A 12,354-nucleotide genomic window follows, 5' to 3' on the forward strand; every position below is an offset into this window, starting at 1 on the left:
ATGTTGACATCGGAACCAGTGTTGCCAACTTAGTAGATTCTAGATTCTCTTCACTAGACTTTAGACATGTATGTGTTTCGGCGGGAAATTAGTTTTTAGTGGCTAGTGGAATATTTTTTTATTAGATTGTTAACCACTAACCCAATTTATAAAAAGCTGTAGTATAATTTCTAGTTTATAAGAAAATCATTTAGATTTTTTTTTCTGTAGGCTTAGTGTGTACGTGAAGGCCGAAGACAAATGTAGTAATAGGTAACATAACTTAATTCACTGATAACTGAATTAGATTTTAAGTAGAATTAGGTATATTACAGAAAAAAATATTGACACTAAACTAAGAAAATTCTTTATAAACAGAACAAGATCAGATAAAGCTAATTCTTCTGAAGATTATTTTATTATAGTACATATCTACTTAGATAAAGTAGATATGTACAATAATAAAATAATTATTTCTTCGATGTTTTATTTTTTACAGCAGTGCAGCTAGGACATGAATTTTTTACGAGGCACCTTAATCACAGTAAGTTATAGTAAATATGAAGTTATCAGTAACAATGTTATTACAAATGAAAATCTAAATCTATTAACATTTAGAGATATGTTTGTGTGTGTATGTCGTTACTTTATCAATTGATATTGTTTTACAAAGCCGCCAGTTGCAGTAGCAGCGGGTCATCAGGCGGACTGGCGCTGCTGCGAGTTCAAGCGCGGTCATTTATTAACTGTTTGTTACATGTTTCGTTCGCTTGCCCTGTGCTGTGTGCTCTCGCACTGACTTGCACACACGCACACTACGCGAATATTATTTCGTTTCGATTGCGCTCGCGTTCGCGTGCGCCGATTATGTAGGTGTACGTGTTTCGTATAGCTGTTTTTAATTATTTAAAAAATATTTCCAATTAAAAACACTTAATAACAATACTGTAATAACTTTATAACTTACGAAAATATAAAAAACATAGGCAAAAACTTAAAAACAAAAAAGAGTTACTTTCACCTTTCCAAAGATTTGTTTCTCTATAATTTTGCTGTGGGATCCACGGGTCGGATCACTGTGAATCGGGTGAATCCTTCTGTCAAATGTCAAAACCTATTTTTGTTGATTATCACGGACTGCTTTTTGTTTTGATTCATAATATTAAATTGTCAATAATACGTAATTTAGTGAATAATAGTGTTATTGAAAACGAAATATAAAATCAGTGTATATTAGTGCGAATTAAAATAACTGGTGAATTTGATCATTGTTTTGCGGTCATAGTCAAGTGTGTCGTTTGTCTGTTGTTTCTTTTAAATAAAAAATATAAAATAAAAGTGTACGTGTTGTGTCTGTGATCGTAAAATTTCGGATAAGGAACAAGTTTGTGGATTTTATAGAAGGCTATGGTAAGTTTTAGAAAATTCATATTGTATTCTTATCAGAACACTAGTGCTACATCGAGTGTTAATATTTCATAGGTATTACAATTCAATGAGATTTTTATTTGTTACTTCAATAATATTTTGGTAAATACTACGTATTCGCAGTAAAACGTAAGTAGTGACTATGTACTTGTTGTTACATTTTTCTAAAAACAGGGTAGGTTGTATGTAGTCTAACTAATTTAACTAAATTCTATTCTATTTACTTAACATGTAGGTCAAAATGTAACACATAATAATAATAAGTTTACTTACAAAATAAGTACTTGTACTTAATACATAAATAACAGTCTACTAATATCAACCTAATAGGAATTATCTTTAACTTTTCATTTACCCCTGACCCAGAATGACATTCTGTGTGTCAGTAATATTAAAGTACCTAATTTTTAAAAGCTTATTTAAATTAATTACTTGTTGAGAGGTTATACTGACAATAGATTGTTTATTTTTTGCAAAACTATCACAGGTGCTTGAAAACTAATTCTCTCACATTCTTGCCAATAAACTGTAGATATTTTTTATTGCAACCAGATAGACCTTTTATTCTATTTTTGAATTAAAACCTAACAATGTTATTAGGCAGTACAAATTGATTTCCTGAAACCTGTCTGACAAAAAAAAAACAAAATAAATTGTCATTGAAATAGTGATTGTAAGTTTGGAACATTTGCAACATACTGGCAGGCAACAATAACTTGATTGTACCTACAAAGATTATACATAATTGGAAGTTTTACAATGTTATTGTAAATATACTAAGATTTGTACCACTTGGACATCAGACAATGGCCTTTTGCCAAGGTGAAGGTTAAAGAATCAAAGCCACAAATATAATACAAAGCTGTTTATAAATGTCTGGAACAGTATTGTAAGTTATCTGTTCTTACTAACCAAAGTTCCATAATGTGGCATTAGCTGTGACAAAAGAGGTTTTATTTTATGGTTTTATCAGAAAATTTTAAAATAATATACTTACATTGTAAAAACAAAATAGAAACACAAATGTATTGTCAATTGTTTTTGTTTCTTACAATTATTTGCAATTGTTACAGTACTTAATTGATTAGCTGGTATTTAAATTTAATTACTTACAGTAATTAACTTTATTAGGTTTATTTTAATCATAATAATTTGGACACTACTTAACATATAAGGTTACAGCGATGGGTTGCAGACTGACCTGAAACTTTTTACGCACCATACTATTTTGCTTTACTTTGTCAGGTTTCATTTAATTGTGAAAGGATGGAAGGTAAAGGTTAACCAATGAAAAGATAGATTGTGTAGAATGAAATGAAACCAAAAAGAGTTTATCGAGGGGCAATGTCTTATAGGAGAGAACTGAAAAAGGACACATTGTGTAAACTCCAAGTAGCCTGAGGAAAGGCCAAGACAGGAAGAAGATACCTTTCAAATAAAAATCCCTTATCTAATTTCCATACTCAGTCATTTAATGGTTACTTAAACCCAGTCCTTAACAATTGTTTTTAAGTTACCATTAAATGTCTCGAAGTTCGGCAGGTTCAATCTTAAATTAATTGACAGTAAGAACTAAAGCTGCTCGATTGATGTTGATATTTAAAATAGACAGCAAGCTACACACTCTGTCTTTGATTGCACCGAAGTTCTTTTTGCTTTTCTACTTATCTAGTCATACCTAAAGTTTTATTGTATACTTCATATTCATGTCCATGACATCTATACCGATATATCCGAAGTTAAACTCTAAACAGACATTATTAAAGTTCTAATAGGATTGTCTCTCACTCGCACCATTTGTGAAAGTGATAGTCCAATTAGGTAATAAATACAAGTATACATATTATTATTTTTATTCATTTATGGCCTTTCTATTCAGACATAACAAAAACTATTTTAAGATATCATTGCATTCTTTCTTCACTTCTGAGTGTCCGTTTTAGCTTCCTTGATCCAGTAGTTTTGGCTGTGCATTGTCTGTCAGTTAGTCACTCAGTAACGAAAGAGTTTTATATACTTAACTAACTATATCTTTTTTTTTTTTTTTTATTTTTATTTTTTTATATTGAATGGGCCGACGTTTGGCCGCTATCTCGCCTGATGGTAAGTGATGATGTGGCCTACGGTGGAGCACGTCTGCCCATAAGCAACCTATTCACTCGGGCTTTGAAGACACCCAGGTTGTACCCATCAGGAAACACAGACTCCGGCAAGGAGTTCCACTCCCTAGCAGTTCGCACAAAGAAGCTTGAAGCGAAGCGTTTCGTGCGAGTAGATCATAATCAAAGTCAAAGTCATAATGATTTAACTATTTCAATTAACTAGAATGGGAAGGCACTTTTGAACATCAAAGCAAATATTACAATAACTATTAAATAAATATCTGTCTATCGATCAGTCCTCTAGTGATAGTTTCACTGTTGCTTGTTTCAAAGTGTAGATTCCTATAGAGAAGAACTAGCAAGAAATTGCATTTACTTTTACTCTTTTCCAATCAGGTTCACAATAAAATTCTTGTTTAGGTACATTGTTTCATTAGTTCAATTAGTTATGTGAGAAAATTGGTGGTCTAGTCTAGAATTCTAGATTAGCATTATCTATTACAATGTTTTTAATTAAAATGTATGACTAATTAATTAATGTAAAACAGTAGGCTTATCTAATAGAAGTAGGCTTATTTATCATTGTTACCTAATACCTAAACTTAAAATTTATCACTTAATTAACTAAGATAAAAACTTCTACTGTTATTTATTTGGGTAGTTAACATTAGGCTGTAGTTACTTGTAGAATAATAAACGATAAAGTACTTGGTGGCGACCTTGGCAACCGGTAACTAGGTACTTACTTACTTTAGTCGTCGATACGCCGATATTATTTCTAACGTACATATTATAAATCAATGTGCTACCTACACACCAAGCTAATAAAATGCAAATTTCCTTCAGATAATGTTGATTTTGTAAATCATTGTTAATATTCTTCCTGTTTTATTATTTTATCCTTATAATAGGTACTAGATATGCATATTATTATATTATGTATGAGCTATGAACTAACTAAAAGGATATATGTAAGTAATCTGAATATGAAAATACCTACTTACCTCTTTAGTCGTCGTTTAGGTAATCACATCATCCAACTAATTAAGTTTTATCTACAAACAAACCTTATGCATTTACTCTATCGATGTCGATTTAGATACTTGACCTTTCGTTAGATCACAACATGACATGACATAGGTTGGTGATCTCATACATTGTCACTTGCCTTGTTCGTGTAAGTGGTCTACTTATATGGCCCCAAAAAACCCCAAAGGCCCTAGTGATGTCAACTGATGTCATTAAAAATAGGTACCTACGAACTTTGTTTATTGTCATAACTGGGTTAACTATTATATATTATAGTTTATGTAACTGACACTATTAACAGTTGGCAGTTTCCATGATCCTCGCAGGATGCTGGCTGATATCTCTGTTTCTCTATCAGCTAGCCACGCATAGCGATACGCGCGAAGCGGCCCTCTTCCTGCTTCACACGCGACTCTATTTGTTGAACTTATGCGAAGTCGACACCAAATTCGACGCCATCATGTTTCAACTTTAAATAAACATAATATGTGACCCAAGTACTCGAGTTCTATAGTAAATATGCAATGTAGATCCCATGAGAAGGCCCATTGTTTTTGTAACATTGTAACGGCGAATGAGTTGCGAAATAACTATTATTTATTTTGTTAGCAGACCACAAAAAATAACTGTGTTTTGTATGCGATCATCGAGATATTACGGAGAATTTTATTTAACGGTATTTCATTGGAAGTGAACTCTGGGTGGACAATAAGTGGGTCAGTTTCAAATTTCATAGCAATTAGCGAGCTTATTAACAGCAGAAACTGAGACCTTGCACACGGTTGGCTCCGTTAAAACTCTACTTACTAAGGAGGTAAGTCCTTGCCTATCATGGACCATGATGAATGATGAAGTATATAGGTGTTTAGTGACTGCTGCAAATTGTTGAGTGTAGATTGAAGTTTTCAACTTCAAAGTCCAGAAATACTTAACTAAGTATGTCGATTAGAGTTTGGAAGACAAGCAAATTTCTATAGTTCCAGAAGTTTTTTAGTCGTCCCAAAAAGTGTAGATTAACTACCAACAAGAAATCACCAAGGTTCTATTTTTAAATTGTATGATTAACTATAGATTTCGTCCATATTCTATTTAGTTAGTGTTTGGCCATGCCAAGCTCGTTAAAACTATTTCTATACCTTACAATACTGTTTGTGTATGTGTAATACCCATTGCCACCACCTAGACCCTAGCAGTCCTTATCAGTCATGGAAATTCAATTTAACTAACTACCTACCTAATAGCCAATTTGTAACTCCGTTTACCATGAAATTTACTTCACTTTCTTTTTCAAGTCGTCATCTGCATTTAGTTAGGGAACTACTAGACCTAACTAAATGCTAACGTTAAAGACTCCTCTGTTGAACATAGACCACCCTCCCCTAAAACGCTGACGTAGTCGTATCTAAATAAAAAAGGGTTATTCATTCATTAAGAGATGCCTCCCCCATTTATTGAAGTATGTAGATGAGAAGGAAATTGTTATTATACAGAGCACTTGACCATTTAAGTGCTGCGGATGTGAGCTTGAATATTTGAGCTGATAAACGTTTCGTTAAAGTAATTGCTCTCGAAAAATTCTTGTCGTAGGTGTAGATGGACAGGATAGACATGGAATAGTTATCATCGTCAGCCAGAACACGTCCAATGCAGATCAAAAGCCCCCACGTAACGAGCGGTTCCCTCACAGTCCGCCGGCATTTTGAGGATCGCAGTTAGTTACCAGCAGATCGCAAATAAAAATTCACAGTTTTAAGATAATCTTGAGTACAAAGTACGTTAGTGGTACACACCTCAAAAATGATAAAACAACCCAAGTGTAGTGAACTATAGCTATCAGTCGTTCTAATCGTAAATAGTATTATCAATGATAACATAATACTGATAAACGGCGAGAATTCTGTCTTTATATTAAGTACTTTTTTTCTTTGCGTTACCAATTAGTGATAGTTACTACAGAAAGACCATTCAACCATAAACTTAAGTCGATGGTATTACAAGGACTCAGTTGCTGAGACTGCGTGTTAAGTTACACTCCGTGTACTTAGTGTGAGTCAAGATACCTAGTACCTACCTATACCTACCTATATCTATGTATATCTGTGTCTATGTATATTGTTTTTAGATAGTTAGTTATGGAAATGTGATGTGTAACTATTGTTCATCTACAACTAACTATTCTACTCTTGTTTAATTAGTGATAGACAAAATCACAAACAAACCACTTTAATTCCATAACAATTTGTTCTAGTATTCAAAACATCTGTCGTACAATTTATTCATACTCCAATTTCACGCTACTGCACTTCGATGGTCCAATCTCTCATCTGTGACAAAATAATTTGATAACGGATAACTACCTAACCTATGTAGAATTATAAATTTGGTATGATGTCATAGCAAATCGGAGCATCTGAAAACTGACACCGTTTTGTTGTTGAAGTGGCAAATCAACGCGTTTTATCTACGTAGGTAGGTCCGGTTTATCTGTTTATTCTGCTGGTGTACAGAATACACAGATGTTCTGATAATTATCAGCGAATGCACGGTCAGTTAATTGGCTGCTATCATCTGTGTAGCGATTAGCTCCCGCGGCCGTCACACGAGTGACTCTCGTATAGATACTACGTTTATCTAAGAATAGCTTCTCATCACTTGGGCACGCACGACTTTTTTGCCATATTGGCAGTTTCTGCTGCATTAAATTTCACTTCTGCTTTTATTGAGTAACTAGTTTGGCTTAAATTCGTTTGTTTCTTAACAGATAGACTTTAGTTAGTGGATTAATACATATGCATTCTACCTCAGATTACCACTAATAACTAACTATATCTTAATTAGTTATGGGTTTTGTAGTTAAGTAAGTGAAACGTCATACTTTCAAATCTTCTTGTTCCTATCCATATTCCAAATTACCTAGGATAACTTGGACAGACTATGGACAGAGATAGAAGAAGCAGTAGTCTTCTTTTTCAATAGGGGATATCTCTATCTAGATAAGAGTGGATTTATCATCTGAATTTTGGAGCTTATAGGAATAAACTAACGTTATCACGTAACTGTTAAGAATTTACCGATTGAAATCTTGTAAGATCAAAACAACAATTTCATAGAAATCGTTTAATTTATCTAAATTATATAGCGTGAGTCAGTCTCGCGTGCTGTTGTTAGTGTAATAGTTACCTACGTGTGACAAAATAATGACAAACATGTACAGATTGTACAGTAGCCATTATTACTAGGCATTTATCAGTAATGTTTTCAGCAGTTATCAGTAGTCAATAAAACTATGAACACGAACAGCGTTTTTTATAATGTTTAAAATGGAGTTATTAAAGCAATTTAAAAAAAATATACAATAATATCTACAAAGGCTTTTGGTGGAAAACCAATAACAGCGCCATCTATTAACGAATATGATAAACACTATCGCTGAAGGGCGGGAAAGTGGTGTAATAGGGAAAGCGCCTCCACCCTACAGCTTTTACACTGGGTACGTCCAAAGCAAAAGCTTATAAACTACGTCACTGGATGGCGCTGTACGTTTGGTGAAAAGAGCAACTGGTTAAGGCAACAATACTAACTAAAGTCAGACTAGATTTAACTTGCGACTGTACAGCGAACGTGATTATTTAACATAAACAACCCCATTTAAGTTAGCATACAACTTATGATAGAATACTGTTTCCACAAGAGCACACGTTCTGAAGATAAATAACTAGGTGCAAGTATGGTATGAGTTTAAAGTTACCGTTATAAACCACCAGGCCAGCACCACCACACGTCACCAGTCAGGACAAGACCAAAGACTAAGAAGTTATTGTATTAGCTTTTCCAAAATTGTTTTCTGAAGAGAGTAAGTATTATAAGCAAAGTAGAAATGAGAATAATTTAATAAATATCTAAGCAAAACAGGTTTGTTGTGAAGTGTACCAAGAAATTGAACAGCCTAAGGGTGCTTTTCCACCGGAGATTTGCTATGCTACGTTGCTGTGGATGCGTTTGGCCTCCACCAATCATATTTATTGGTAGTACATATAGCTTAGCCCTGGTGGAAACGGACTCAGTTAAGCTGTGTTATTTATATGGAAAGATGCGTGCTATGGATGGCTTCCCTACTATCGATATATCACATACTCGAGCTACGCATCTTCGTAGCACATCTTCACTCGTCCAATAAGTCAAAACATAACAACAAAAATGAACAGCAAAGTTCTTACAATATTGCTAACTACGTTCCATTTTCTAATTTAACTTTAACAGCGTTCCCATGTTGTGCCGTTTAATGAGAATTGCGGACAGTTGCCATCTAGTGCGCCTAAACTAAAAGTATTGCCACAACCACAAATTATAAAACTTGTTTATGCTGGCGCCACACTATCGCTTGAAACACTGGAAACTGTTTCGGCGGTCCTCGTACCTCTGTGGTTCCCTGTCAATTGGAAAGTGACCATTGTTTGCACTGGCTGCATTGAATGTTAATGTGAGAGCCACTAACCAACTAACAATGAGTTCAAGATCACTCGCTGTCAAGTTTAGATCTTATCTTTTATTGCTCGTTGTAATTTTCTCACGTATGTGCTCTTCTAGTTTGTTTATCTTAGAATGTAATTAGTGCTTAGGTTGGAAAACTACGTTATGATAAACCTGAAGAGTCATACTTATGGTTTCATTACGGATAATAAAGAGTACTTTGAGACCATGGAAAAAATCACACTACAACACTTGAGGCAGAAACAAACGAAACTGAAGAGTTAATAACTAAATGTTTCTATACTGAAAAGTATCTCTCGAACTTCTATAGAGAGACACCAACGTCGCATCGACGTAAAGCAAGTAATCTCAAATTATAGCAGGTATTAAACCGCTCTCTATCGTGTCTCCGTTCCGTATGATGTCAAACAGAATTTTGCATCAAAATTCGCAATTTCACATCATGAGCTCAGTAAACAATTCGTATAGGGGAGTAGGTATGAGCATGAGCACTAATATTCATTTTCCTTTGCCCGGCCACAGCTTATATTAAATACGTTGTTCGACACTTCACCGCTCCATCGCCATGATTATTCAAAACTTGGGCCACGCTAAAAGCAAAGCCGATTAAATAATTTCCATAATGTTAAGTTATTTTCATTGAATTAAGTAGTTAGTGCCTAGCTTTGTTACGAATTATTTTTGTCTGTGCATCCACCTATTGTAAGTATGTGATGTATTCATGTCTGCCTCGTCATTAATTTTACCTTATCGTGTTTGCACATTCTTATCAAACAAACCACACGTAAATAAGTTGGTAAACTGGACTAACTATAGTTAGAAGAGACTTTTCGAGGAAGAGCCTTCCTTTAAGGTCACAGTTTAAAAAGTACCTAAAGTAGTTAGTTAGTTACAATATGTTTCGCAGTAAAGATTTATACAATTACATAGTACTTACTACTAACTAGGTAGTCTACTTATGTAGTTATTACTTTTAACTATATTCTGCTTTCAGACTTTATAGGTAACTACGTTCCAAGTGAAATCGTTATAATAATTAGTTAATTCTTAATGCTCAAACTAAAGTGTCACTGCAAAGCAAGATTCATAGTAGAAATGCACGCTACCTGTTGGTAAAGCGAGATAGTTAAATCTTAATTACGAAAATTAAATTATATAGCTTACTCATGGAAGCCATTTAAACTACCCAGTTACTTTACAAGTTTTAAGAACCGAGTCGTGAGTGCATGGGAAGAGTAAACATGTTTTGCAATCCTGAACTTTACTACATTGACATTACGGTTGTAAGGGTAGCCTTCTTGTCGCAGTCATCAGTAACTATGCACCAGCCTTTTGCTGAACAAAAGCCCCCCCAATTATACGCCATTTTGCTCATTTCTCGACCACTCCAGCTACTGAGAGTAGACATCCTGCAAAAACCTTTTCTCTGATAGTTAGGTAGGTACAAAACTTTCGTTTTACAACTCGTCCACTTGTCACCACATTACATACAGTCCACTATAATAAAATATAGGTAATAATGAAGTCCTAGGTATATGAAAGACATATAAGTAGATTAATTTCTCCCTTTTATTACGCTCGTAATATCCGGTTGCTCTCAATAGCAAATACGACTCTTCAAATATAATAAAATATGCCATCTGCGCTTCGAGACGTGGGCACGTCACTAAATAATATCTTTTACAGCCTAAGCAATAACCTAGGGGTGTTTTCAGGGAAAATTTAATATCATATGGGGAGAAAAAGTTATTTTCGCACCCAATTCTAATGTTTACCGCACATGGTTATAGAGTGTTAAGTTTTTTTACTGCACTTTATTAAATATGTGCATAATTATATCAGACCGGAGAGGCCCTTTATAATATTAGTATAGTATTAGTTAAATATGTCTAACAGTGCAATGGACGGAAACAGACTGATGACGGTGCAGTATTTACTTTTCTTGTCCATTGAATAACTGTTTGTCACTATGCCATTTGCTATAAGTCAACCTACCCACCTGTTTTTTTTAACAACACTTAATGACGTATCATACAGCATGTAGGATGCAAATAATGTCTCATAAATATGAGATGATAAGTGTAACAATCTGGGTTTACGCCTGCTTGAGAATAATTGTTATTGTAGTGAAATCCTGTTATTTCTTCCGTACAATACAATGTTCAGTTTAGACTACAGAGAGTGCATCTCTATTGATTCCTAAGATACGCTTAATCATATAGGTATTGAAAACTAAAAAAACTGTTATTGGTATTAGCAATTTTCCTTTTATTAAAACCTTATTAGCCCTTTTTCTGTTATCCTATCGCCGACTAAAAAACTGGTTTCAGTGAATGATAACATAATTAACATTTGGTGTGTTATCTAAATTAATGGTGTAATTAAACAGTCTGCGTCAAGTTTAATTGAATTTTCCTACTACATTGAGTACCTACGTGTACAAAAAACCTTTTGCATGAAAAGTCTAATAATAATTAGTCCACTGCAAATACAAGTCATGTTTTTGTGTCTGCCATTATCCCATGGACTTTGCAGGAGATAAATGAAATGTCTCTTGACCCGGTACTCTGGTCCGGGCCATATTTCATATAAGTCGACCCTTCCACTTCAGGGGGTCGGCTAATAAGACCACTACAATACATGCACCTGGACAAAATTAATGATTCGTTTTTCTGGACCTGTGCCATTCTGAGATCTGTTGCAAGTTTCTGAATTTCTAATTTAACTGTTACTCCTTCTGTTAGTTTGATTCCTTTGACTATATCTTACGTTAAATGTACATATATGTGGTGACAGATTTTTTTTCATCCGCAACTCGTACGGTCAATGTCTTGATAGGAAACAAATAGATAGGTATCTATCTGTATCTGTCATAGTAATCTCATGATTACCGAAACTAACAGCTTTGCGTACTTTCAAGACACTGTCACCATCTTATTGCATTGTGAGTAGTTATTAAACCAGTCGTTATTTTTGTGCCAGTCAATGATCGAATGTGAAACTGCAAAATTTTTTATTACAACAGCCACTAGGGATTATAAAACTTATAGCATTACATAATTGTTATCCCTTATTAAGAAGCTTACATGAAAGGTAACTGAACTTCGATCTACGTAATCCCTAGCCATAGCCATGTCTGCGATAATCAACCTGACCTTGCAAAAATATGTACGATATGCTTCCATAACTCAAAATGTAAATCCTTTAATTATGTTCAATCGGAAATCAAACATTAATTCGCTGATTAATTAGTCATCACATGAGTAAATCAAGAGCGTGTTGCAAGGAAATTACTTACGACATAGTTAGAGGGTCTCGTGTAGCC

At 34.2% G+C, this 12,354-nt stretch overlaps 1 protein-coding gene across 1 annotated transcript in view; it reads left to right on the forward strand.

Annotated features, from left to right (window-relative positions):
• The first annotated feature begins 664 nt into the window (after nucleotides 1-664).
• Nucleotides 665-12,354, forward strand: part of LOC118265933 (probable beta-hexosaminidase fdl) — a 95,249-nt gene continuing 83,559 nt past the window's right edge. The window contains exon 1 of the mRNA XM_035579226.2: nucleotides 665-1,389. The gene's annotated coding sequence lies outside the window, so the exon portion shown is untranslated. The remainder of the gene's footprint in view (nucleotides 1,390-12,354) is intronic.

This window comes from Spodoptera frugiperda, chromosome 7 (assembly GCF_023101765.2).
Source record: "Spodoptera frugiperda isolate SF20-4 chromosome 7, AGI-APGP_CSIRO_Sfru_2.0, whole genome shotgun sequence".
Lineage (NCBI taxonomy): Eukaryota > Metazoa > Arthropoda > Insecta > Lepidoptera > Noctuidae > Spodoptera > Spodoptera frugiperda.